Raw genomic sequence first — 26,706 nt, forward strand, 5'->3', positions numbered from 1 at the left:
ATGCCCATGCAGTTGATCCCATGTCTCTAGGATACACCGTTTTAAAAAAAAGTTCATTAAATGTAAGCAGCGTAAACTTTCAGGGGCAGTAACTCCTACAAGGGACCAAAGAATGCTTTCGCAATGATAGAATGAAGAGAGTACTAAATGAGTCGAAGACACTGATGAAAGTTTGGAATCTCTACGGTTTACGGTTTCGGAGGAGTAGCGATAACAAGGTTTTGTTGCACAAGGGGTGACAACTTTTGAATGGGTCAAGCTCGGGGGACAAGAATGAAATCTTTGAAATAGTTTTAGAAGGACATATTATAGATGCAAAGATATTCAGTATATGTTGAAAGACAAAAGAGATATTAAAAAAGCTAATTTTCTCATATTTTGAATGACCTTGACCTTTGACCTCTATATAAATTTCAAGGTCAAAGGTCACACATGCCAATGCTATTGGTCCCATGTCTCTACAATTAATCGTTTAGAAAAAAAATTAATTATTCGTAACCATCAAAAACTTTCAGGGGCAATAACTAATTAAAGGGGTTTATGCAACCTTTCGCACTGAATAGATTGAAGAGTCTACTAAATTAGTCAAAGACATTAGTGAAGGTTTCGTATCTCTACGGTTTAGGGTTTCAGAGGAGTAGCGATAACAAGCTTTTATTGCGAAAGGGGTTGTAACTCCTTGAGGGGTCAAAGTTCATATACGCAGGGTCAACTGTAAAAATCTTTTACGAAGTGCATTCTTATGGACCATAAATCTTTTCGATAACTTTTAAAACAAAAAACCACTCGGCGGAAAAATAATAAAAATAATAATAATAATAATAATAACTAGTAAACTAATTGTTCAGAGAACAATTAGAGGTCTTTCCACCTTTTTAAGTGTTTCCGTGTCATTTGGGCTGAAAAAAAATGAAGAAAAATGCAATAAATGCCAAAAAAAAAAAAAAAAAAAAAAACTCCTCCAGCTGGGATCGAACCCAAAACCCTTGGTTTGAAAGGCAGGTGCGCTAACCATTAGGCCACGCACTCCAATAACAATAGTATGTTAAAATGTTTAGGACTATAGGATAATTGCAAGCGTATTTTTAGAATCGGTAGGGGAAGAAAGAAGTTCCGTAAAAGGAAATAGTTCCTGAATTTGCAAGCAGTATATTAAATAATAAGGGACGGGCTGCGTAAGAAAACATTAACACTGTTCCCTAATGAAAATGTATTAATGGACTGTAGCCCGATTCATCGATATTGTGAGCATGCTGAATTTTTTGTAAATAGCTTTGTTGTAAGCTTAAAAGATCGGGTTCGGATTTTAACATTTCTGACTGAATATCCTGAAATAACTATGAAACATTTAAATAAGCATTTCTTTGGGTTAAATTAAATATGTGTATCACAAATTTAACTCCCAACATGCATTTTTAGAAGGGAAAGACGACAATGAAAGCGAGAATTGTTTTTAATCTACCGAAAATCGCTATTTCTGGAAACTGATTAATTCTAAATAAAAATCAAATAAATTCCAAATGTAAAAGAAAGAGAGAATGCTTGGTATTAAAATGTCGTATCATATCAGGAGAATCGAATGCTGCTAACGACATCTGAAGAAATAGCCGATAAAAGGTTTAGATCATTTCTTCGTTCACCTGCACTTTAATTACAAACACAACAGAACTTGTAGTTTTTGCCGTGAAACTTCAAGACTTCTATAAACTTATAGGACTCACCGTAAAACTCTCCAGAAACTTTCTCTGAGGTCTATACTACAATTGTACCAAATATGGTGTCGATCCGAGGTCTGGTTTGAATTTGACACAAATATTCTACGTTGTTGTTGATGTGATTTTTTTTTTTTTTTTTAAGAAGAGGGGGGGAGGTTAATTATTTATGTTATGCCTCTTTTAAACTAAGAATTGTAACTACTTCCACATCCTTAAGCCTGATTGTGACCTTGGGTCAAGGTCAAAGGTCAAGGTCATTAAAAAAAAAGAAAAAAAGAGAGAAATCTTTACTTTTCTATGTTTTTACCTGATACTGGAGCTGAATGCATGTCCTTACTTTTCCATTTGACCCAAGGTCAAGGTGAAAGATCAAGGTCAAAGTTCAAGGTCATTTGGTAAATTGCCATATTTTACACATATATAAGGAATTTCTAATGTTTTTAAATGACCTTGACCTTTGACCTTGACCTATATTTCAAGGTCAAGGGTCGAACATGCCCATGCAGTTGATCCCATGTCTCTAGGATACACCGTTTTAAAAAAAAGTTCATTAAATGTAAGCAGCGTAAACTTTCAGGGGCAGTAACTCCTACAAGGGACCAAAGAATGCTTTCGCAATGATAGAATGAAGAGAGTACTAAATGAGTTGAAGACACTGATGAAAGTTTGGAATCTCTACGGTTTACGGTTTCGGAGGAGTAGCGATAACAAGGTTTTGTTGCACAAGGGGTGACAACTTTTGAATGGGTCAAGCTCGGGGGACAAGAATGAAATCTTTGAAATAGTTTTAGAAGGACATATTATAGATGCAAAGATATTCAGTATATGTTGAAAGACAAAAGAGATATTAAAAAAGCTAATTTTCTCATATTTTGAATGACCTTGACCTTTGACCTCTATATAAATTTCAAGGTCAAAGGTCACACATGCCAATGCTATTGGTCCCATGTCTCTACAATTAATCGTTTAGAAAAAAAAATTAATTATTCGTAACCATCAAAAACTTTCAGGGGCAATAACTAATTAAAGGGGTTTATGCAACCTTTCGCACTGAATAGATTGAAGAGTCTACTAAATTAGTCAAAGACATTAGTGAAGGTTTCGTATCTCTACGGTTTAGGGTTTCAGAGGAGTAGCGATAACAAGCTTTTATTGCGAAAGGGGTTGTAACTCCTTGAGGGGTCAAAGTTCATATACGCAGGGTCAACTGTAAAAACTTTTATGAAGTGCATTCTTATGGACCATAAATCTTTTCGATAACTTTTAAAACAAAAAACCATTCGGCGGAAAAATAATAAAAATAATAATAATAATAATAATAACTAGTAAACTAATTGTTCAGAGAACAATTAGAGGTCTTTCCACCTTTTTAAGTGTTTCCGTGTCATTTGGGCTGAAAAAAAATGAAGAAAAATGCAATAAATGCCAAAAAAAAAAAAAAAAAAAAAAAAAACTCCTCCAGCTGGGATCGAACCCAAAACCCTTGGTTTGAAAGGCAGGTGCGCTAACCATTAGGCCACGCACTCCAATAACAATAGTATGTTAAAATGTTTAGGACTATAGGATAATTGCAAGCGTATTTTTAGAATCGGTAGGGGAAGAAAGAAGTTCCGTAAAAGGAAATAGTTCCTGAATTTGCAAGCAGTATATTAAATAATAAGGGACGGGCTGCGTAAGAAAACATTAACACTGTTCCCTAATGAAAATGTATTAATGGACTGTAGCCCGATTCATCGATATTGTGAGCATGCTGAATTTTTTGTAAATAGCTTTGTTGTAAGCTTAAAAGATCGGGTTCGGATTTTAACATTTCTGACTGAATATCCTGAAATAACTATGAAACATTTAAATAAGCATTTTTTTTTGGGTTAAATTAAATATGTGTATCACAAATTTAACTCCCAACATGCATTTTTAGAAGGGAAAGACGACAATGAAAGCGAGAATTGTTTTTAATCTACCGAAAATCGCTATTTCTGGAAACTGATTAATTCTAAATAAAAATCAAATAAATTCCAAATGTAAAAGAAAGAGAGAATGCTTGGTATTAAAATGTCGTATCATATCAGGAGAATCGAATGCTGCTAACGACATCTGAAGAAATAGCCGATAAAAGGTTTAGATCATTTCTTCGTTCACCTGCACTTTAATTACAAACACAACAGAACTTGTAGTTTTTGCCGTGAAACTTCAAGACTTCTATAAACTTATAGGACTCACCGTAAAACTCTCCAGAAACTTTCTCTGAGGTCTATACTACAATTGTACCAAATATGGTGTCGATCCGAGGTCGGGTTTGAATTTGACACAAATATTCTAAGTTGTTGTTGATGTGATTTTTTTTTTTTTTTAAGAAGAGGGGGGAGGTTAATTATTTATGTTATGCCTCTTTTAAACTAAGAATTGTAACTACTTCCACATCCTTAAGCCTGATTGTGACCTTGGGTCAAGGTCAAAGGTCAAGGTCATTAAAAAAAAAAAGAAAAAAAGAGAGAAATCTTTACTTTTCTATGTTTTTACCTGATACTGGAGCTGAATGCATGTCCTTACTTTTCCATTTGACCCAAGGTCAAGGTGAAAGATCAAGGTCAAAGTTCAAGGTCATTTGGTAAATTGCCATATTTTACACATATATAAGGAATTTCTAATGTTTTTAAATGACCTTGACCTTTGACCTTGACCTATATTTCAAGGTCAAGGGTCAAACATGCCCATGCAGTTGATCCCATGTCTCTAGGATACACCGTTTTAAAAAAAAAGTTCATTAAATGGATGCAGCGTAAACTTTCAGGGGCAGTAACTCCTACAAGGGACCAAAGAATGCTTTCGCAATGATAGAATGAAGAGAGTACTAAATGAGTTGAAGACACTGATGAAAGTTTGGAATCTCTACGGTTTACGGTTTCGGAGGAGTAGCGATAACAAGGTTTTGTTGCACAAGGGGTGACAACTTTTGAATGGGTCAAGCTCGGGGGACAAGAATGAAATCTTTGAAATAGTTTTAGAAGGACATATTATAGATGCAAAGATATTCAGTATATGTTGAAAGACAAAAGAGATATTAAAAAAGCTAATTTTCTCATATTTTGAATGACCTTGACCTTTGACCTCTATATAAATTTCAAGGTCAAAGGTCACACATGCCAATGCTATTGGTCCCATGTCTCTACAATTAATCGTTTAGAAAAAAAAAATTAATTATTCGTAACCATCAAAAACTTTCAGGGGCAATAACTAATTAAAGGGGTTTATGCAACCTTTCGCACTGAATAGATTGAAGAGTCTACTAAATTAGTCAAAGACATTAGTGAAGGTTTCGTATCTCTACGGTTTAGGGTTTCAGAGGAGTAGCGATAACAAGCTTTTATTGCGAAAGGGGTTGTAACTCCTTGAGGGGTCAAAGTTCATATACGCAGGGTCAACTGTAAAAACTTTTATGAAGTGCATTCTTATGGACCATAAATCTTTTCGATAACTTTTAAAACAAAAAACCATTCGGCGGAAAAATAATAAAAATAATAATAATAATAATAATAACTAGTAAACTAATTGTTCAGAGAACAATTAGAGGTCTTTCCACCTTTTTAAGTGTTTCCGTGTCATTTGGGCTGAAAAAAAATGAAGAAAAATGCAATAAATGCCAAAAAAAAAAAAAAAAAAAAAAAAAACTCCTCCAGCTGGGATCGAACCCAAAACCCTTGGTTTGAAAGGCAGGTGCGCTAACCATTAGGCCACGCACTCCAATAACAATAGTATGTTAAAATGTTTAGGACTATAGGATAATTGCAAGCGTATTTTTAGAATCGGTAGGGGAAGAAAGAAGTTCCGTAAAAGGAAATAGTTCCTGAATTTGCAAGCAGTATATTAAATAATAAGGGACGGGCTGCGTAAGAAAACATTAACACTGTTCCCTAATGAAAATGTATTAATGGACTGTAGCCCGATTCATCGATATTGTGAGCATGCTGAATTTTTTGTAAATAGCTTTGTTGTAAGCTTAAAAGATCGGGTTCGGATTTTAACATTTCTGACTGAATATCCTGAAATAACTATGAAACATTTAAATAAGCATTTTTTTTTGGGTTAAATTAAATATGTGTATCACAAATTTAACTCCCAACATGCATTTTTAGAAGGGAAAGACGACAATGAAAGCGAGAATTGTTTTTAATCTACCGAAAATCGCTATTTCTGGAAACTGATTAATTCTAAATAAAAATCAAATAAATTCCAAATGTAAAAGAAAGAGAGAATGCTTGGTATTAAAATGTCGTATCATATCAGGAGAATCGAATGCTGCTAACGACATCTGAAGAAATAGCCGATAAAAGGTTTAGATCATTTCTTCGTTCACCTGCACTTTAATTACAAACACAACAGAACTTGTAGTTTTTGCCGTGAAACTTCAAGACTTCTATAAACTTATAGGACTCACCGTAAAACTCTCCAGAAACTTTCTCTGAGGTCTATACTACAATTGTACCAAATATGGTGTCGATCCGAGGTCGGGTTTGAATTTGACACAAATATTCTAAGTTGTTGTTGATGTGATTTTTTTTTTTTTTTAAGAAGAGGGGGGGAGGTTAATTATTTATGTTATGCCTCTTTTAAACTAAGAATTGTAACTACTTCCACATCCTTAAGCCTGATTGTGACCTTGGGTCAAGGTCAAAGGTCAAGGTCATTAAAAAAAAAAAGAAAAAAAGAGAGAAATCTTTACTTTTCTATGTTTTTACCTGATACTGGAGCTGAATGCATGTCCTTACTTTTCCATTTGACCCAAGGTCAAGGTGAAAGATCAAGGTCAAAGTTCAAGGTCATTTGGTAAATTGCCATATTTTACACATATATAAGGAATTTCTAATGTTTTTAAATGACCTTGACCTTTGACCTTGACCTATATTTCAAGGTCAAGGGTCAAACATGCCCATGCAGTTGATCCCATGTCTCTAGGATACACCGTTTTAAAAAAAAAGTTCATTAAATGGATGCAGCGTAAACTTTCAGGGGCAGTAACTCATACAAGGGACCAAAGAATGCTTTCGCAATGATAGAATGAAGAGAGTACTAAATGAGTCGAAGACACTGATGAAAGTTTGGAATCTCTACGGTTTACGGTTTTTGAGGAGTAGCGATAACAAGGTTTTGTTGCACAAGGGGTGACAACTTTTGAATGGGTCAAGCTCTGGGGACAAGAATGAAATCTTTGAAATAGTTTTAGAAGGACATATTATAGATGCAAAGATATTCAGTATATGTTGAAAGACAAAAGAGATATTAAAAAAGCTAATTTTCTCATATTTTGAATGACCTTGACCTTTGACCTCTATATAAATTTCAAGGTCAAAGGTCACACATGCCAATGCTATTGGTCCCATGTCTCTACGATTAATCGTTTAGAAAAAAATTAATTATTCGTAACCATCAAAAACTTTCAGGGGCAATAACTAATTAAAGGGTTTATGCAACCTTTCGCACTGAATAGATTGAAGAGTCTACTAAATTAGTCAAAGACATTAGTGAAGGTTTCGTATCTCTACGGTTTAGGGTTTCGAAGGAGTAGCGATAACAAGCTTTTATTGCGAAAGGGGTTGTAACTCCTTGAGGGGTCAAAGTTCATATACGCAGGGTCAACTATAAAAATCTTTTACGAAGTGCATTCTTATGGACCATAAATCTTTTCGATAACTTTTAAAACAAAAAACCATTCGGCGGAAAAATAATAAAAATAATAATAATAATAATAATAATAAACAGAACAATTTCAATAGGTCTTTCCACAGAAAGGTGGAAAGACCTAATAAACAGAAGAAAATCAATAGGTCTTTCCACAGAAAGGTGGAAAGACTTAACTAGTAGACTAATTGTTCTCGAACAATTAGAGGTCTTTCCACCTTCTTTAAATTTCATATATTCTTCACATTTAACTCTTTACTGTTTATTTTTATACAGGAGAAACCAGAGATGGCTTGAGAGATGGAAAATATTAAAATTTTAGAAATTTGGAAATGACCTTGACCTTTGACCTTGAACAAATATTCAAGGTCAAAGGTCAAGGGTCACATTGCACTTGACCCCATCCTTCTACGACTTTTAGTTTTAAAGTTATAAGGTTTAATAGTAAGCGCAAAGACGTTAAAGGGCAATAACTCATATAAGGGGTCAGCAGATCCTTTTGCACTAATAGACTGAAGTTGTGTCTAATGACCCTGAAGACATTAGTGAAGGTTTCGTGTCTCTGCAATTTACGGTTTAGGAGAAGTAGCGATAACAAGGTTTTTCGCACAAGGGGCAATAACTTTCAAAGGGGTTAAGCTTAGGGGACAAGAATGAAATCATTGAGATAGATTTAAGAGTACATATTAATGATGCAAAGACCGATAGTATATATTGAAAGACAAAAGAGCTGTAAAAAGAGCTTAATTTCTCATTTTTGGAATGACCTTGACCTTTGACCTTTACATATATTTTTAGGTCAAAGGTCAATGAATCTTATGCAATTGGTCCCATGTCTCTACGACTTATCGTTTTGAAAATTTTTCATTATTCATAAATATCAAAGACTTTCAGGGGCAATAACTCATAAAAGGGGTGCACGAATACTTTCGCAATGAAAAGATTGAAGCGTCCCCTTAATTAGTCGAAGACATTGGTGAGGGTTCCATACCTCTACGGTTTACGGTTTCGAAGGAGTAGCGATAACAAGGTTTTATTGTGAAAGGGGTTGTAACTACTTAAGAGGTCAAAGTTCATACACGCAGGGTCAACTACAAAAATCTTTTAAAGAGTACATTCTTATAGACTATAAATCTTTTCGATATATCTTGAAACATAGAATCACATCAGGGGGTGGAAAAATAATAATAATAATAATAATAATAATAATAATAATAATAATAATAATAATAAACAGAAGAATATCAATAGGTCTTTCCACAGAAAGGTGGAAAGACCTAATAATAACTAGTAGACTAATTGTTCTCGAACAATTAGAGGTCTTTCCACCTTCTTTAAATTTCATATATTTTTCATATTTTACTCTCTGAAGTTAATTTTTATAGAAAAAGAATCCATAAATGGCTTGAAAGATAGAAAAGATGAAAATTTTAAAATTTTGAAATGACCTTGACCTTTGACCTTGAACAAATATTCAAGGTGAAAGGTCAAGGGTCACATTGCACTTGACCCCATGCTTCTATGTCTTTTACTTTTAAAGTTATGAGGTTTAATAGTAAGCGCAAAGACGTTAAAGGGCGATAACTCATATAAGGGGTCATTGGATACTTTTGCACTGAATAGATTGAAGTTGTGTCTAAAGACCCTGAAGACATTGGTGAAGGTTTTGTGTCTCTACGGTTTACAGTTTCGGAGGAGTAGCGATAACAAGGTTTTCAGTAAAAGGGGCAATAACTCTTCAAGGGGTAAATCTTAGGGGACAAGCATGAAATATTTGAAATAGTTTTAAGAGGACATATTAATGATGCAAAGATACTTAGTATACATTGAAAGACAAAAGAGATATAAAAAGAGCTTAATATTTCATTTTTTGAATGACCTTGACCTTTGACCTTGACATAAATTTCAAGGTCTGAGGTCAAAGAATCTTATCCAGTTGGTTTCATGTCTCTACGACTTATCGTTTTGAAAAAAAATTATTATTTGTAAACTTCAAAAACTTTCAGGGGCAATAACTCATAAAAGGGCTCCACAAATACTTTCGCAATGAAAAGATTGAAGAGTCTCCTCAATTAGTCGAAGACATTGGTGAAGGTTTTGTACCTCTACGGTTTATGGTTTCAAAGGAGTAGCGATAACAAGCTTTTATTGCCAAAGGGGTAATAACTCTTGGAGGGGTCAAAGTTCATATACGCAGGGTCAACTGTAAAAATCTTTTAAAGAGTACATTCTTATAGACTATAAAACTTTTCGATAGATCTTGAAACATAGAATCACATCAGGGGGTGGAAAAATAATAATAATACTAGTAGACTAATTGTTCTCGAACAATTAGAGGTCTTTCCACCTTCTTCAAATTTCATATATTCTTCACATTTAACTCTTTACTGTTTATTTTTATACAGGAGAAACCAGAGATGGCTTGAGAGATGGAAAATATTAAAATTTTAGAAATTTGGAAATGACCCTGACCTTTGACCTTGAACAAATATTCAAGGTCAAAGGTCAAGGGTCACATTGCACTTGACCCCATCCTTCTACGACTTTTAGTTTTAAAGTTATAAGGTTTAATAGTAAGCGCAAAGACGTTAAAGGGCAATAACTCATATAAGGGGTCAGCAGATCCTTTTGCACTAATAGACTGAAGTTGTGTCTAATGACCCTGAAGACATTAGTGAAGGTTTCGTGTCTCTGCGATTTACGGTTTAGGAGAAGTAGCGATAACAAGGTTTTTCGCACAAGGGGCAATAACTTTCAAAGGGGTTAAGCTTAGGGGACAAGAATGAAATCATTGAGATAGATTTAAGAGTACATATTAATGATGCAAAGACCGATAGTATATATTGAAAGACAAAAGAGCTGTAAAAAGAGCTTAATTTCTCATTTTTGGAATGACCTTGACCTTTGACCTTTACATATATATTTTAGGTCAAAGGTCAATGAATCTTATGCAATTGGTCCCATGTCTCTACGACTTATCGTTTTGAAAATTTTTCATTATTCATAAATATCAAAGACTTTCAGGGGCAATAACTCATAAAAGGGGTGCACGAATACTTTCGCAATGAAAAGATTGAAGCGTCCCCTTAATTAGTCGAAGACATTGGTGAAGGTTCCATACCTCTACGGTTTATGGTTTCGAAGGAGTAGCGATAACAAGGTTTTATTGTGAAAGGTGTTGAAACTCCTTAAGAGGTCAAAGTTCATACACGCAGGGTCAACTACAAAAATCTTTTAAAGAGTACATTCTTATAGACTATAAAACTTTTCGATATATCTTGAAACATAGAATCACATCAGGGGGTGGAAAAATAATAATAATAATAATAATAATAATAATAATAATAAACAGAAGAATATCAATAGGTCTTTCCACAGAAAGGTGGAAAGACCTAATAATAACTAGTAGACTAATTGTTCTCGAACAATTAGAGGTCTTTCCACCTTCTTTAAATTTCATATATTTTTCATATTTTACTCTCTAAAGTTAATTTTTATAGAAAAAGAATCCATAAATGGCTTGAAAGATAGAAAAGATGAAAATTTTAAAATTTTGAAATGACCTTGACCTTTGACCTTGAACAAATATTCAAGGTGAAAGGTCAAGGGTCACATTGCACTTGACCCCATGCTTCTATGTCTTTTACTTTTAAAGTTATGAGGTTTAATAGTAAGCGCAAAGACGTTAAAGGGCGATAACTCATATAAGGGGTTATTGGATACTTTTGCACTGAATAGATTGAAGTTGTGTCTAAAGACCCTGAAGACATTGGTGAAGGTTTTGTGTCTCTACGGTTTACAGTTTCGGAGGAGTAGCGATAACAAGGTTTTCAGTAAAAGGGGCAATAACTCTTCAAGGGGTAAATCTTAGGGGACAAGCATGAAATATTTGAAATAGTTTTAAGAGGACATATTAATGGTACAAAGATACTTAGTATACATTGAAAGACAAAAGAGATATAAAAAGAGCTTAATATTTCATTTTTTGAATGACCTTGACCTTTGACCTTGACATAAATTTCAAGGTCTGAGGTCAAAGAATCTTATCCAGTTGGTTTCATGTCTCTACGACTTATCGTTTTGAAAAAAAAATTATTATTTGTAAACTTCAAAAACTTTCAGGGGCAATAACTCATAAAAGGGCTCCACAAATACTTTCGCAATGAAAAGATTGAAGAGTCTCCTCAACCAGTCGAAGACATTGGTGAAGGTTTCGTACCTCTACGGTTTACGGTTTCGAAGGAGTAGCGATAACAAGCTTTTATTGCAAAAGGGGTAATAACTCTTAGAGGGGTCATAGTTCATGTACGCAGGGTCAACTGTAAAAATCTTTTAAAGAGTACATTCTTATAGACTATAAATCTTTTTGATATATCTTGAAACATAGAATCACATCAGGGGGTGGAAAAATAATAATAATAACTAGTAGACTAATTGTTCTCGAACAATTAGAGGTCTTTCCACCTTCTTTAAATTTCTTGAATTTTCTACATTTTACTCTCTAAGTTAATTTTTATACAAAAAGAATCCATAAATGGCTTAAAAGGTAGAAAAAATGAAAATTTTAAAAATTCTGAAATGACCTTGACCTTTGAGCTTGAACAAATATTCAAGGTCAAAGGTCAAGGGTCACATTGCACTTAACCCCATGCTTCTACGACTTTTACTTTTAAAGTTATAAGGTTTATTAATAAGCGCAAAGACATTAAAGGGTGATAACTCATATAAGGGGTCCTCAGATTCTTTTGCACTGAATAGATTGAAGTTGTGTCTAAAAACCCTAAAGACATTGGTGAAGGTTTTGTGTCTCTACGATTTACGGTTTCAGAGGAGTAGTGATAACAAGGTTTTCAGTAAAAGGGGCAATAACTTTTAAAGGGGTAAATCTTAGGGGATAAGTATGAAATCTTTGAAAAAGTTTTAAGAGGCCATATTAATGATGCAAAGATATTTAGTATATGTTGAAAGACAAAAGAGATATAAAAAGAGCTTAATTTCTCATATTTTGAATGACCTTGACCTTTGACCTTTGCATATATTTTAAGGTCAAAGGTAAGTAAATCTTACGTAGTTGGTCCCATGTCTCTACGACTTATCGTTTTAAAAAATTTAAATTATTTCTAAAAATCAAAAACTTGGAGGGGCAATAACTCCTTGAAGGGGTCGACGAACACTTTTGCAATGAATAGATTGAAGAGTCCCCTAAATTAGTCGAGGACATTGGTGAAGGTTTCGTATCTCTACGGTTTACGGTTTCAAAGGAGTAGCAATAACAAGCTTTTATTGCAAAAGGGGATGTAACTCCTCGAGGGGTCAAAGTTCATATACGCAGGGTCAACTGCAAAAATCTTTTACGGAGTACATTCTCATGAACTATAAATCTTTTCGATAGATCTTGAAACTCAAAATCACACGGAGGAAAAATAATAAAAAATAATAATAATAAGAAACAGAAGAATATCAATAGGTCTTTCCACAGAAAGGTGGAAAGACCTAATAATAATAATAATAATAATAATAATAAATAGAAGAATATCAATAGGTCTTTCCACAGAAAGGTGGAAAGACCTAATAAACAGAAGAATATTAATAGGTCTTTCCACAGAAAGGTGGAAAGACCTAATAATAATAATAAACAGAAGAATATCAATAGGTCTTTCCACAGAAAGGTGGAAAGACCTAACTAGTAGACTTATTGTTCTCGAACAATTAGAGGTCTTTCCACCTTCTTTAAATTTCATATATTTTTCATATTTTACTCTCTGAAGTTAATTTTTATAGAAAAGAATCCATAAATGGCTTGAAAGATAGAAAAAATGAAAATTTAAAAATTTTGAAATGACCTTGACCTTTGACCTTGAACAAATATTCAAGGTCAAAGGTCAAGGGTCACAATGCACTTGACCCTATGCCTCTATGACTTTTCGTTTTAAAGTTATAAGGTTTAATAATAAGCGCAGAGACGTTAAAGGGGCATAACTCATATAAGGGTTCATCGGATACTTTCGCACTGAATAGATTGAAGTTGTGTGTAAAGACCCTGAAGACATTGGTGAAGGTTTTGTGTCACTATGGTTTACGGTTTCGGAGGAGTAGCGATAACAAGGTTTTCAGTAAAAGGGGCAATAACTCTTAAAGGGGTGAATCTTAGGGGACAAGCATGAAATATTTGAAATAGTTTTAAGAGGACATATTAATGATGCAAAGATACTTAGTATACATTGAAAGACAAAAGAGATATAAAAAGAGCTTAATTTCTCATATTTTGAATGACCTTGACCTTTGACCTTGACATAAATTTCAAGGTCTGAGGTCAAAAAATCTTATCCAGTTGGTTTCATGTCTCTACGACTTATCGTTTTGAAAAAAAATTATTATTTGTAAACTTCAAAAACTTTCAGGGGCAATAACTCATAAAAGGGGTCCACGAATACTTTCGCAATGAAAAGATTGAAGAGTCTCCTCAATCAGTCGAAGACATTGGTGAAGGTTTCGTACCTCTACGGTTTACGGTTTCGAAGGAGTAGCGATAACAAGCTTTTATTGCAAAAGGGGTAATAACTCTTAGAGGGGTCATAGTTCATGTACGCAGGGTCAACTGTAACAATCTTTTAAAGAGTACATTCTTATAGACTATAAATCTTTTTGATATATCTTGAAACATAGAATCACATCAGGGGGTGGAAAAATAATAATAATAATAATAATAAACAGAAGAACATCAATAGGTCTTTACACAGAAAGGTGGAAAGACCTAATAATAATAAATAGAAGAAAATCAATAGGTCTTTCCACAGGAAGGTGGAAAGACCTAATAAACAGAAGAAAATCAATAGGTCTTTCCACAGAAAGGTGGAAAGACCTAATAAACAGAAGAATATCAATAGGTCTTTCCACAGAAAGGTGGAAAGACCTAATAATAAACAGAAGAAAATCAATAGGACTTTCCACAGAAAGGTGGAAAGCCCTAATAATATGTGTCGAAAGATGAGAGAGGCATAAAAAGTTCATGTTTTAAATGACCTTGACCTTTGACCTTGACTTAAATTTCAAGGTCAAAGTCTCTAAAGTAGTCGAAGACACCGTTGAAGGTTTCGCATCTCTACGGTCAATGGTTTCGGAGGAGTAGCGATAACAAGGTTTTTCGCACAAGGGCAAGAACTGTTTAACACGTCAGGCTCTACGGGTTAAAAAGAAAAATTTGAAAACAGTTTTATAAGGACATTTGATATATTTGATGTTATGTAATATATGTTGTAAGACAAAAGAGATATAAAAGAAGCTATAATTCTCATATTCAGAGTGACCTTGACCTTTGACCTTGAACAAATTTTGAAGGTCAAATGATGAAAAATCCAATGCAGTTGGTTTTGTGTCTCTACGATTAATTGTTTTAAATTTTTTCATCATACGTAAAGAACAAAAACTTTCAGGGGGCAATAACTCATCAAAGTGCTCAATCTATCATTCCGCAATGCAAGATCGAAAAGTCTTCTCGAGTAGTCGAAGACATCGGTGAAGGTTTTGTAACTCTACGGTTTACGGTTTCTGAGGAGTAGCGATAACAAGCTTTTATCGCGAAAGGGTTCATAACTTTTTGAGGGTTTAAAGTTCATATACGCAGGGTCAACTGCAAAACTCTTTTACAAAGTACATTCTTGTGGACTATATATCTTTTCGACAAATCTTAAAACTAAAAAATCACACGGCGGAAAAATAATAAAAAATAATAAGAAACAGAAGAAAATCAATAGGTCTTTCCACAGAAAGGTGGAAAGACCTAATAATAATAAACAGAACAATTTCAATAGGTCTTTCCACAGAAAGGTGGAAAGACCTAATAAGAAACAGTAGAATCACTATAGGTCTTCCGTTGAAAACGGAAGACCTAAAAAGAAATACTGAAAGCAATATTAACTTTCTATTTTTTATTTGAGAGATTCGGTAAAAAATCAAAATGCAGTTTATGGGGAATTTTAATGTGTTTTCAATGTTGCTTTTTATCATAAATGTTGATAGAATAAAACAATTATTTGATATGATACTTTACTTGATCAGGGTATAAATTAAAATCCCAAGGCATAAGGAGAATCTCTCTTTTTTAAGTGATTAAGATCTTATGAAGGTTGATTTCAAACCATTTAAAAATCTTAAATAAAATATAGAACAAATACAAAGAAACTAAAAAAAAGACCAACTAATTCCTCGAAGTTCTTGATTTTTTTCGTTTGCCCTATCTTGACAAGGGACACAAAACAGATCTTACAGGTCGACGGGGCATACTCACGCATCTATGTAATCTAAACCCACTTTTCATTTTAGAGGTTTGGCTTGCTCTGGAAAAATATGCACTGTTTGTCTGGACTTCTGCAAATAATTTCTTTATGTAATTTTCACACTTCATTGACAAGGGAATTGTTTTGCTCATTAAAGGATGTCATTAAAAGTAATTACGTATTGTGTAAATGCTAATGGATATAATTTAAAATGAAGCAGGGGTCAATATCTATGAATATCAGCTGAACAAACATCTTGTGAAAATAAATACATTAGTAAATGATTCCCTGTACATTAAAAAATATTGTAAGATTTAATTATTTTCAAAATCATTAACCAAACTCAGAATGGGAAAAAAATCTTAATCCTGCGTAACTTGTATAACAAAGAACGTAAAGTACAAAGCGATGCATTTACAACTAAAAGTTGACTCTTGAATTGAGGAAACAAATTAACCAGCTGCTCATTTGTCAATATGTCACATATTAATTGAATGACTCCAAAGAATGTCCCACGATTCCAATAGTATGTGTTTACATTTGTTTTGTTTTAAAATAATTCTCTAATTCCTAGCATTCTTTCAACCAATTAAAGAACAAGGAAAACATACTTTATATGTAGTAGTGAAACCATCCGTGAAATGTCCAAAACAGTTTAGAATGAGTGATCCCGGCATTTGTTCAATAATCAACATTAGTACACAGAAAAGGGCGTGCAGGTCCGTAAAATTCTGTTCATGGAACACTAAAATACAAAGTTCTCAAACAAAATTTTGAACAAGAAAATATAAACATAACGGAAACTTTTCCACATTTTTATCACAATTCACATCTAAAAAAGTACTATAATAACTGCAATGCAAAAATTAATATTATTGTGTACTGTAGTGAAATGCAGATTACTTAGCATTTCTACATGTACAATGGGTTTTGAAAGAACATAGTTTCTTGTCAAAAACAATATATCTAAATATATTGAATAGCTAATACTATGAAACGTAGCTCTTAATATGAGGGTTTTTTATGCAAACATCTCCAAGCAAAGGTTAAATATTCAATCTATGATCTTTTAAATGACAAATGTTAAAAGGTTAAGAAAACATATGAAGGGCTAATGGATGAAAAATAAATGTCATTAAGAGTTAGGTGACGTTTTCAGATATAATATGGTAAAGTCCTTGTTATTTTTTTTTTTTTTATCAAGGAATGAAAGTAGTTGAACAAATTGAAGTTAATTCAGTTCAAAGTTATGAAACTAATAAAGTTTATTAAGATAAGTAATAAAATCTACTGTACATATGGAATTTTTAGCGAGTGGTATATTTAAGAAATGAAGTCCGCGTTATCTTGAATGTTGCAGGATAACCTCCGAGGTCGAGAAATGTTGTCTAAAATATAAAAGCCGAGGCGTTAGCCGAGGCTTTTATATTTCAGACAACATTTCGAGACCGAGGACGTTATCCTGCATCATTCACGACAACAAGGACTTTATTTCAATTCTACTAACGGCTCTAAAATACAGTTGATCGTTTTCTTTATAGAGAAACGAATTAGGTCACCATGTCGCAATTTCGCTGTTCCATTTAACACCAGAGGGTCAATCGACTGCATAAAATGCAGACGATTTCAGCTTTTGCTGGTTTAAAAATATCCTTTAATTATTTATGCTTGTAACATATAATAAATAATTTTTATGAATGAAAAATAACAAAACCAGTTGTCTATTTCATTGATTTATCAGTAAAATCACGGGAGTGTAAATGTTGTGGGGAGGTCCGTAGAACAGCCCCACTTGGCTATAAAAACGGATATTTATCAGCTGCTTCAGGCAATACACATGTTTAGACTGCGGAAGACGACACATCGATGTGGTCTATATAAGTATTAGATTATACAGTGAAATATTTATTACAACTGTACAGATTTGACATGCGCATGTGAGTTAAGGCTGGGTATAGGCGTTTCTATGCAAATGAGCTAATAAAAACGCATAAGAGGTATACTTATTATTCAGAGAAAGTTTTGATTTATTTTCTTATGCATACTTAGTACCCAAGATATGTTATAGCCAGTACACATTATGACGTCATATTATGACGTCATTGTTCTTACCTACTTGATGTTATAAAACATATCAACAAAACAGCTTCGGCGCAAGGGATTACCTTATTTAATTTTACATAGAAATTGTGTAATGGTAAGAAGAATATTCTATAGATTAATAAAACTACTGCACAAATCCTACGCATTTTCTCATTACCCTAATGTAGATTTTCCGTAAGATCCGTGGAATTCCATAACAAATTCCGTGGAATTCCATGGAAAAAGTATTCCATGGAATTCCAAGGAATTCTCAAGAGTATTGGGACGGAACTTTTTCGGAATGGTATGGAATTTCAAATCTAGCCTGGAAAAGAGCGGAACAATGCCAGAATAGAAATTTGCGGAAATAGCTGGAAATCCATGGAATTCCAGGATATTTGGAAATCTATGGAATTCCAGGAAAATACAAAAAACTGGAATAATCAAAATAATTTAAGGGCCAAATAATTACAACAAAAATGATAACATCACAATTTTTCATAAATCAAATCTATATTTTCAAAATAAAAAAAATATTTTTGCTGTACAATGTGTTTGGGGACAAATGTTGCATACACACTTCTATGTATAATGTAAGCACAAATTTTAAAAAGTATTATCACTGAAAGTATTTTACATCAAAGGTTATTTAAACAATGTTAAAAATCCACAGAAAAATATCATTACTGGATGATCACCTTGGTTTAATTAATGAGAATTATTATAATATACATGCATGTACATGTAGTAAATTACAGTCTGCATGAGAAACAAATGACTTTTGGTTAAAGAAAATCCTTTGTACCTAATCTCAAACATATGACATTTTTTTGATAATAAAACAAAATAGATTTTAAAAAAAACCCATTAATTATGACCTTTTGCTTCATTAAATGACCTTGGAAAAGGTCACTAAAGCCTTAACAGGGTATATTTGCAACATTTGTATACAGTTACAATGATCTTCCAGTGGTCCATATACATTTACCATACAAAGTTAATGACTAGAGTGACAAACATAGGTATTAAGTACACAAATATCTACTACACAACTATATTTGGAAGATCCCATAAAATCAACACATGCTATTTTTTCCCCCAACATGCCCCAAGATCCTACTTCTGAAGTGTTGGCTAGAATCACTTCCTCACTGGTTCTGCTAGAGAGTGGTCAGATAATTGGTGTCACGAATGGATTCACTTTTGGTACGACGGCTTCAAAAGCTCAGCAAGTTTGATGTTGATCATTCCCACACTTCAAACTTTTCTTGCTCAATTTCTGAAAGAAAAGATTACCATAAAGATGTATGATATCTACAAATTGTTGATATCCAATGGAAGGCCTTCTCACAAGGAAACACCTAATGAAGTATGAAAGCCAAACCTGAATCCCCTTCACTCAAGGATGTTTTGTGACAAGTTTGGTTGATCCTATGGTTCTGAGAAGTCAAAAATGTAACACCAGACACTGATCAGAAAACTCACTTGAGCCTTGAGCTCAGGTGAGCTAAAAAGAAAAGGTTAGAACTAAAGTGTATAAATAAAGAGACATGATTGTGTCTAAGTTAATTAACCTTGAATATGAGAGAGAACATTGTAAATTACATAAACTATGTACCCTTAAAAACATTCAGCAAATAAAGTTAAGGTATGAAAAAAGGTACATGCACATTAGTAAATATAATTTATATACCATATAAAACATTCAGTTTTGCCTTGTCAATGGGTCGTCTTTTGTCTCTTAAGCTTCTGATTAAAAGCACCCTGAACAGGAGTTTGGACGCCTATGCTGCCTTTGATGTATTATCCTCCATATTTGCAAAATCTGTTAACTGACCCTTGAAAAGAGGAAAAGACGAATTTATATGCATATGTAGTTGCTTTAAATGCATATTGGCATATTTACAATGTAACAAAAATATAGACAAAGCAAATAACATAAAGTGAATATATAGAATACATTTGTTCTACTGGCTTCAAACATGCAAATACATGTACATATTTTTTTTTTTGAAAAATTAAGGAAATATTAAATAAACTGTTATAAATACATGTAACTTCCATGCATCAACAATTCAGTATTGAAATTAAAAAAATATTTGAAAGAGTGATGTCTAATGTTTATAATAACTGGCTAACATTGATAAACACATAATTTCAATTCTTTTGATTTTATTGATTAGGAAAATGATTAAAAAATCTGACCTTTGTGTAAATTTCCATACAGCTCTGAGCTCTTGTCCTTTTTGTGAGCATTCCTGTAAATAATGCATGCATAATTTTATGTCATAGAGTATAGTCATTTTTAATATTTCAGGGATAGACATTTAACTTTCAGATTCACTTGTCCTTTGGGCAAGTGATCCCAAACTTTGACTTGTCCAAATGCAAAACTTGGTTGCCCACAATTAGGAAAGAATTTAAGAAGAAAATTATTAATTACTGTAAACGTTATGATAAGAAAAAAAAGAGGCTGCCAACATTGAGCATGGAAGAGAATTCCATAATATCACTGCATGGGGGGGAGCTTTATTTAAATTATCTGTGCAAGCACTAAAGGTCTGAAAGTAAGGAAGTCTTGAAATGCCTTTGTTGGTGGTAGTCTGTGAAACTAAATAGAGGCTTGGGTCTACCGCAACTAAGCTGTGCACAACTTTATATCATATAGAGCATTATTAGTCTACCACGTTTCTTCTGCCTTGTAAACATGGTAAAAATAGCCAATTTAGATGTTGCATCATGTTGGAGACACTAATAGTGTTATGATGTGTGTGTACGATGTAACATGGACTGTCGTGGCGCAATTGGCAACGTGCCACTCGCATATATAGCGAGGTTTAAGGCATGTACGAACGGGAGGAAATTCGGGTTGAAATCCACACATTGTTCAAACATATTTTGATAAGCGATGTTTAGAGTTGTACTGACTTGTACAATAATTATAATACAGAAATGAAACTGCGCTCGCCCTAATGGTTTCACCGTCGGGCATTCTATGTGTGTGATGCCCAGACTGAGGAACAGTAGCAGAAGCAATTATCCATTCAACTTCAAGGACACATAAAATACTGTACATTGTACCTACCAGGTCTTAAAATGTCTGCATCTTTTGTCAAAATACAAATTCCATTCCAAGCTAATGATGACAGCAGTTCCCTTCTTCGTGGCACTCTCTTTCCTTCTGTCCAACAGTACAACATGGCAGCCGAATTGTTGAATTTTGGCGGGCTGTTGTTTAAATTAATTGTTCATCGAGCCCGACATCGATCCCGACGTAATTGTACTATGAGCCGACAGTTTAAGAAAAAATTCTAAGTTATTTTCCACAGCTTTCCAGAGCAGAAAATGTCTAAGTTTCTCATTTCATCAGCTTTTCCATAGATTTTCACAACTTTCCAAGCCTCAAAATGTCTAAGTCCAAATTTGTTATTCAAATTCCAAAAGATTCCAAAAACTTCCAAAAACACTTTTAGACTCTTGTATGGAAATGTTTGGAATTCCATGGAATTCCAAAACTTTTCCAAACCCTTTGGAAAATCTACATTAGGGTTGATCGGAATTTGAGGAAACATATACGGGACTGTACATTTTTACCCTGATTCAACTTAAAACTTTTCAAATAGAAATTATACAACTGAGCTGTTGATATTTGTGCAGCGATACTAGCAATCTTTGTGATATTTTGCTTCTAAATAATTACCTTGTTTCAGTTAAATAAAATAGAGCATGCCCTTGTGCCGAAGCATTTTTGTTGATGTCCATTATAATTTTGTGTAGTAAAAAACAATGACGTCATAATGTGTACTGGCTATCTCATGTCGTGGGTACCAAGTATGTATTGACAATAAGTTTTAACTTTCCCCTTATAATAGATATAGTCCTTAGACATTTTAATTAGTTTATTTGCATAGAAATGCCTATACCTAGCCTTAACTCACCTGCGGTGTTTCTGATCTGATAATATTTTGATGACGTTCGTGATTTATTGGAGAATAATGACCGCGGCATTTCTTTGATCTCGGCAATAATCGTAGTAGAATTAGCGATAAGTCATGAAATACTGTAAATAACTTTTGCGAGAAATAATTTTAGCGAATTTTTGTTGCCTAGAAATATAACAGTGACCTATACTGTAGGAAAAAAAAGTTTTAGCGATTTTAGATTTTTGCGATCTCATCAGCCTTGCTAAATGTACCAAAAATTAATCTCACATCTTAAGATTGAAATCTATCAAAAAAACAGCATACGCTAAAATGTTTACTAATATGGTATAATACTGCATACAAGCTATATGTACACAATAATATTAGCAATAATTATTGCATATCATAGTTAAGTTTAATTTCTTCTTTTGTGAGATTTAACTTTACAAGCATCACTTCTTATTCAAATATAAATGTGTAAGCCTAGTTCATTATTTTACCAACTGTGGAATCATCAAAATTTGCGGGCCGGGGCCAAGTTCCTTGGATAGCTTAAACTATACAGGCTCGTGGGGACGTAATTTCATGTATTCACTCATATCTGCAAAAGGAAATTACTTCAAAACCGCTGTGCATTGATTCGTGGAGGATGTACATTCATATCTTTCTCAACCCGTGGTGCAAGGGTTTGTGTCTAGTTAAATGTGGTATTTTTATGAATACCATCAGTTTTCTTTTAATTTTTTTGTGATGAAAATGCTGTTTTTATTTATAAGATCAGTACAAAAATTTAGGAAATAGTTAATAATATATATGTTTGCTTGAATTTAACACGTATCCGTTTCACTCTACGACAGATTAGCAGTACCAATCCATTGGTTGTTAAAGGTTGTTAAAAATGCCTGCCCTAGTCATAAATAAGAAAGATATCTGTGCATAATTTTTAGGATAATACTTAATTTTACACTCTACATATCAGGAATTGAGCTGGCTCTAAATAAATGAAACTTTATCATTTGATTATGATCAAAAGACTTTTTTGGCTATCGTTGGTAATACAATGTACTTAAATATTAAAATGTATTTAGATCATCAAACTTTTAATATGTTGTACATCTTCCTTAAACTTAAAAGCTATAAACTATTAAAAAAAAAGGAAGTGAAAAAAATTCTCGTGTTTTTATTTGTGATGCTGAGTACGAAAGCCTTAATAAAAAGAAGTAAAACATTTCATATGATGAATTTTCAAATTTAAGAGAATGAAAAATGTGATGATAATGAACAGTAATCGATCTCAAATATTCAACGAAAATACAAAGCTGTGAAATGTGTGTAAATTACAAATATTAAGTCATGTGTCTAGGAGTAGCAAGCATTCCTTCTTGACCCGCCATACCCACAGTGAGGCCTTTGCATTGATCAGGTAGACGGAACATTCCGAAATAAAATCTAATTTCAAAGCAAAGGTCTGACGATTGATATATATATATATAGTGAAATTGTAGTAAAAGTCCACGGTATAGGTAGGTTATAAATTAAAATAAAATCCAAGATAAACAAACAAGTTCACATTTAATTATTACACTAAGCGCTTTCGCCGTGAGGCTCTTCAGAGTGTAACATAGTTTATAAAAACAATACAACTTGGTTGTTATGACGTCGTTATTGTGACGTCATAAAGGCCGCATTATATATAGGCGCAGGTAAATGTCATTAGGGCGCCAAAAGTAGAGAATTGAACATATGTACATTGTGATGAAATACCTGCGCCTATATATAATGCTGCCTTTATGACGTCACAACAACGACGTCATAACAACCAAATTGTATTGTTTTTATAAACTATGTTACACTCTGAAGAGCCTCACGGCGAAAGCACTTAGTGTAATAATTAAATGTGAACTTGTTTGTTTATCTTGGATTTTATTTTAATTTATATATATATATATATATATATATATATATATATATATATATATATATATATATATATATATATATATATATATATATATATATATATATATATATATGAAAGACCTCAGACAAAGTAACACACACTGATAGAATATGTTTAATAAAGTCATTGAAACTACCATAAGATTTTAAAAAAATGTTGATGTTTTGCGATGTTGTTGAAATTCAGGTAACATCAACTTTTCTGTCATTAGCCTGCTTCGAAAAGTGAAAATTGAACGTACTTAGATCATGCTCTCAATTATCGATTGTGTTGGGATACTGAAACACCCTGTACAACTGATAGTGGAATATAACTACGTAAGAAAGGGAAGATGATCAAGATGAATTAGCCCTGTAAAGATAATTTAGCCGACAGCTGTAGTAAAAATAACTTTTGACAAAAATAATTGGTAGAATTATTGATTGATCTTAAAAGGCATTTAACAATTACTTTACTATAAGGCAACTTTTATTTGCCTTGAGATTTATCTGCTACACTTTCTTATACAAGAAAATATTTCTCACTGCAAAGCATTTGCCCTGCCGCGAATATCATGACTCACTGAGGGATTTCAAAATAAAGAAGGTGTTTCCAAAGTTCAGTTTCTTTGCAGAAACTACAGTTGATTGAATTGGTTATGAGTACAAAAATAAATCTGGTATGGGCCCATGAACAATTGAACGTTGTCCAAGAAGTTTTCATACTAGAATATTTCTGTCCTTTATGTAGAAGTATGTCTTTTTTTTTTATTTCTGAAAAAAAAAAAAAAAAAAAACTATAAAAATTTGGAAAAAAAAAACAATAAACAAACAAACAAAAAAAAAAAAAAAAATAAAGGAAATATCGAAGATCTATTCAATATATGGAGAGAATAAAACCCGGGAAGTTCCTGTCATTATACCCGCACTTTCTAAAGAAAATTCGGGTATATTGTTGTTACTCATGTCTGTCCGTCCGTCCGTCCGTCTGTCACACTTTTCTTTCTCAAACTACTCTTACATTTTACAGAGTAGCCTAATCATCTTTTGGGAGATGGTTGGTGGTGTCATGTAGATGTGCAGTAAGGTTTCGGAATTTTCTTTTTCACCCTGGGGGTCAAATGGGGGTCGAAAAATGACGTTTTTTATGCAAAAAGCCCCTGGTTCCCTGAACTCCTCTTACATTTTACACAGTAGCCTAATCATCTTTTGGGAGTTGGTTGGTGGTGTCATGTAGATGTGCAGTAAGGTTTCGGAATTTTCATTTTCACCCTTGGGGTCAAATGGGGGTCGAAAAATGACGTTTTTTATGCATAAAGCCCCTGGTTCCCTGAACTCCTCTTACATTTTACATAGTAGCCTAATCATCTTTTGGGAGTTGGTTGGTGGTGTCATGTAGATGTGCAGTAAGGTTTCGGAATTTTCATTTTCACCCTTGGGGTCAAATGGGGGTCAAAAAATGACGTTTTTTATGCAAAAAGCCCCTGGTTCCCTGAACTCCTCTTACATTTTACACAGTAGCCTAATCATCTTTTGATAGATGGTTGGTAGTGTCATGTAGATGTGCAGTAAGGTTTCGGAATTTTCATTTTCACCCTTGGGGTCAAATGGGGGTCGAAAAATGACGTTTTTTATGCAAAAAGCCCCTGGTTCCCTGAACTCCTCTTACATTTTACACAGTAGCCTAATCATCTTTTGACAGATGGTTGGTGGTGTCATGTAGATGTGCAGTAAGGTTTCGGAATTTTCATTTTCACCCTTGGGGTCAAATGGGGGTCGAAAAATGACGTTTTTTATGCAAAAAGCCCCTGGTTCCCTGAACTCCTCTTACATTTTACACAGTAGCCTAATCATCTTTTGACAGATGGTTGGTGGTGTCATGTAGATGTGCAGTAAGGTTGCGGAATTTTCATTTTCACCCTTGGGGTCAAATGGGGGTAAAAAAAAAGACGTTTTTTATACAAAAAGACCCTGGTTCCCAGAACTCCTCCTACATTTTACACAAGAGGCCCATTGGCCACAACACTCACCGAGTCAATATGGCTCTGCTGTTCTTCATCAGCAGATTTCTTCTCCTACATATTCAAATATAAAGCTTTGATTGCCTGTTCTAGGCATACCCTACCCCCAGGTGCCATGTTTTGAATGAAATTGAATATAAACCTTCTGAGGATGCTGCTTTATTCATATAACCAATCATGGTTTTGCTGTTCTTTAAAATGGAATTTTAAATATGTTTGAAACCCTACCCTGGGGGGGGGGGGGGTCCATGATTTGAACAAACTTGTTTGTACACTACCTGAGGATACTTCCATATCAAAATGACTAATCATGGCTTTGTTTTTCTTGAGAAGATTTATTTCCTATATAATTCCTTTCATAAAACTTATTGATCCCCCATTATGGCCCCAACCTACTACTGGAGGATGCCTTCAACAAACTTGAATCTACAATACTTGGGGATGCTTCCATATCAATATGATTAATCATGGTTTTCCTGTTCTTGAAAAGATTTTTAAAGATTTTTCCTATATATTCCTATGTAAAACTTTGATTCCCCATTGTAGCCCCACCCTACTCCCAGAGGTCATGATTTGAACAAACTTGAATCTACACTACCTGAGGATGATTCCATATCAATATGACTAATTGCAGCTTTGTTGTTCTTGAGAAGAAGATATTTAAAGAATTTTTTCTATATATTCCTATGTAAAACTTTGATCCCCCATTGTGGCCCCACCCTACCCCAGGGGTAATGATTTGAACAAATTGAATCTACACTACCTAAGGATGATTCCATATCAATATGACTAAGTGGCTTTGTTGTTCTTGAGAAGAAGATTTTTAAAGAATTTTCCTATGTATTCCTATGTAAAACTTTGACCCCTTATTGTTGCCCCACCCTACCCCCAGGGGGTCATGATTTGAACAAATTTGAATCTACACTACCTGGGGATGATTCCATATCAATATGACTAATTGTGGCTTTGTTGTTCTTGAGAGGAAGATATTTAAAGAATTTTTTCTATATATTCCTATGTAAAACTTTGATCCCCCATTGTGGCCCCACCCTACCCCAGGGGTAATGATTTGAAC

The 26,706-nt window shown here is 33.6% G+C and overlaps 1 long non-coding RNA gene across 1 annotated transcript; it reads right to left on the minus strand.

Moving 5' to 3' along the window:
* Nucleotides 1–18,189: 18,189 nt before the first annotated feature.
* Nucleotides 18,190–20,961, minus strand: LOC133178723 (uncharacterized). The gene is made up of 4 exons (XR_009720011.1): nt 20,835–20,961; nt 19,955–20,007; nt 19,443–19,587; nt 18,190–19,028 (listed from the first exon to the last, which is right to left on the minus strand). It is a non-coding gene; the product is annotated as an uncharacterized LOC133178723 (long non-coding RNA).
* Nucleotides 20,962–26,706: the final 5,745 nt, after the last annotated feature.

Source organism: Saccostrea echinata, unplaced genomic scaffold (genome assembly GCF_033153115.1).
Source record: "Saccostrea echinata isolate AGI-Se365-2 ecotype Australia unplaced genomic scaffold, CSIRO_AGI_Sech_v1 ptg000003l, whole genome shotgun sequence".
NCBI lineage: Eukaryota > Metazoa > Mollusca > Bivalvia > Ostreida > Ostreidae > Saccostrea > Saccostrea echinata.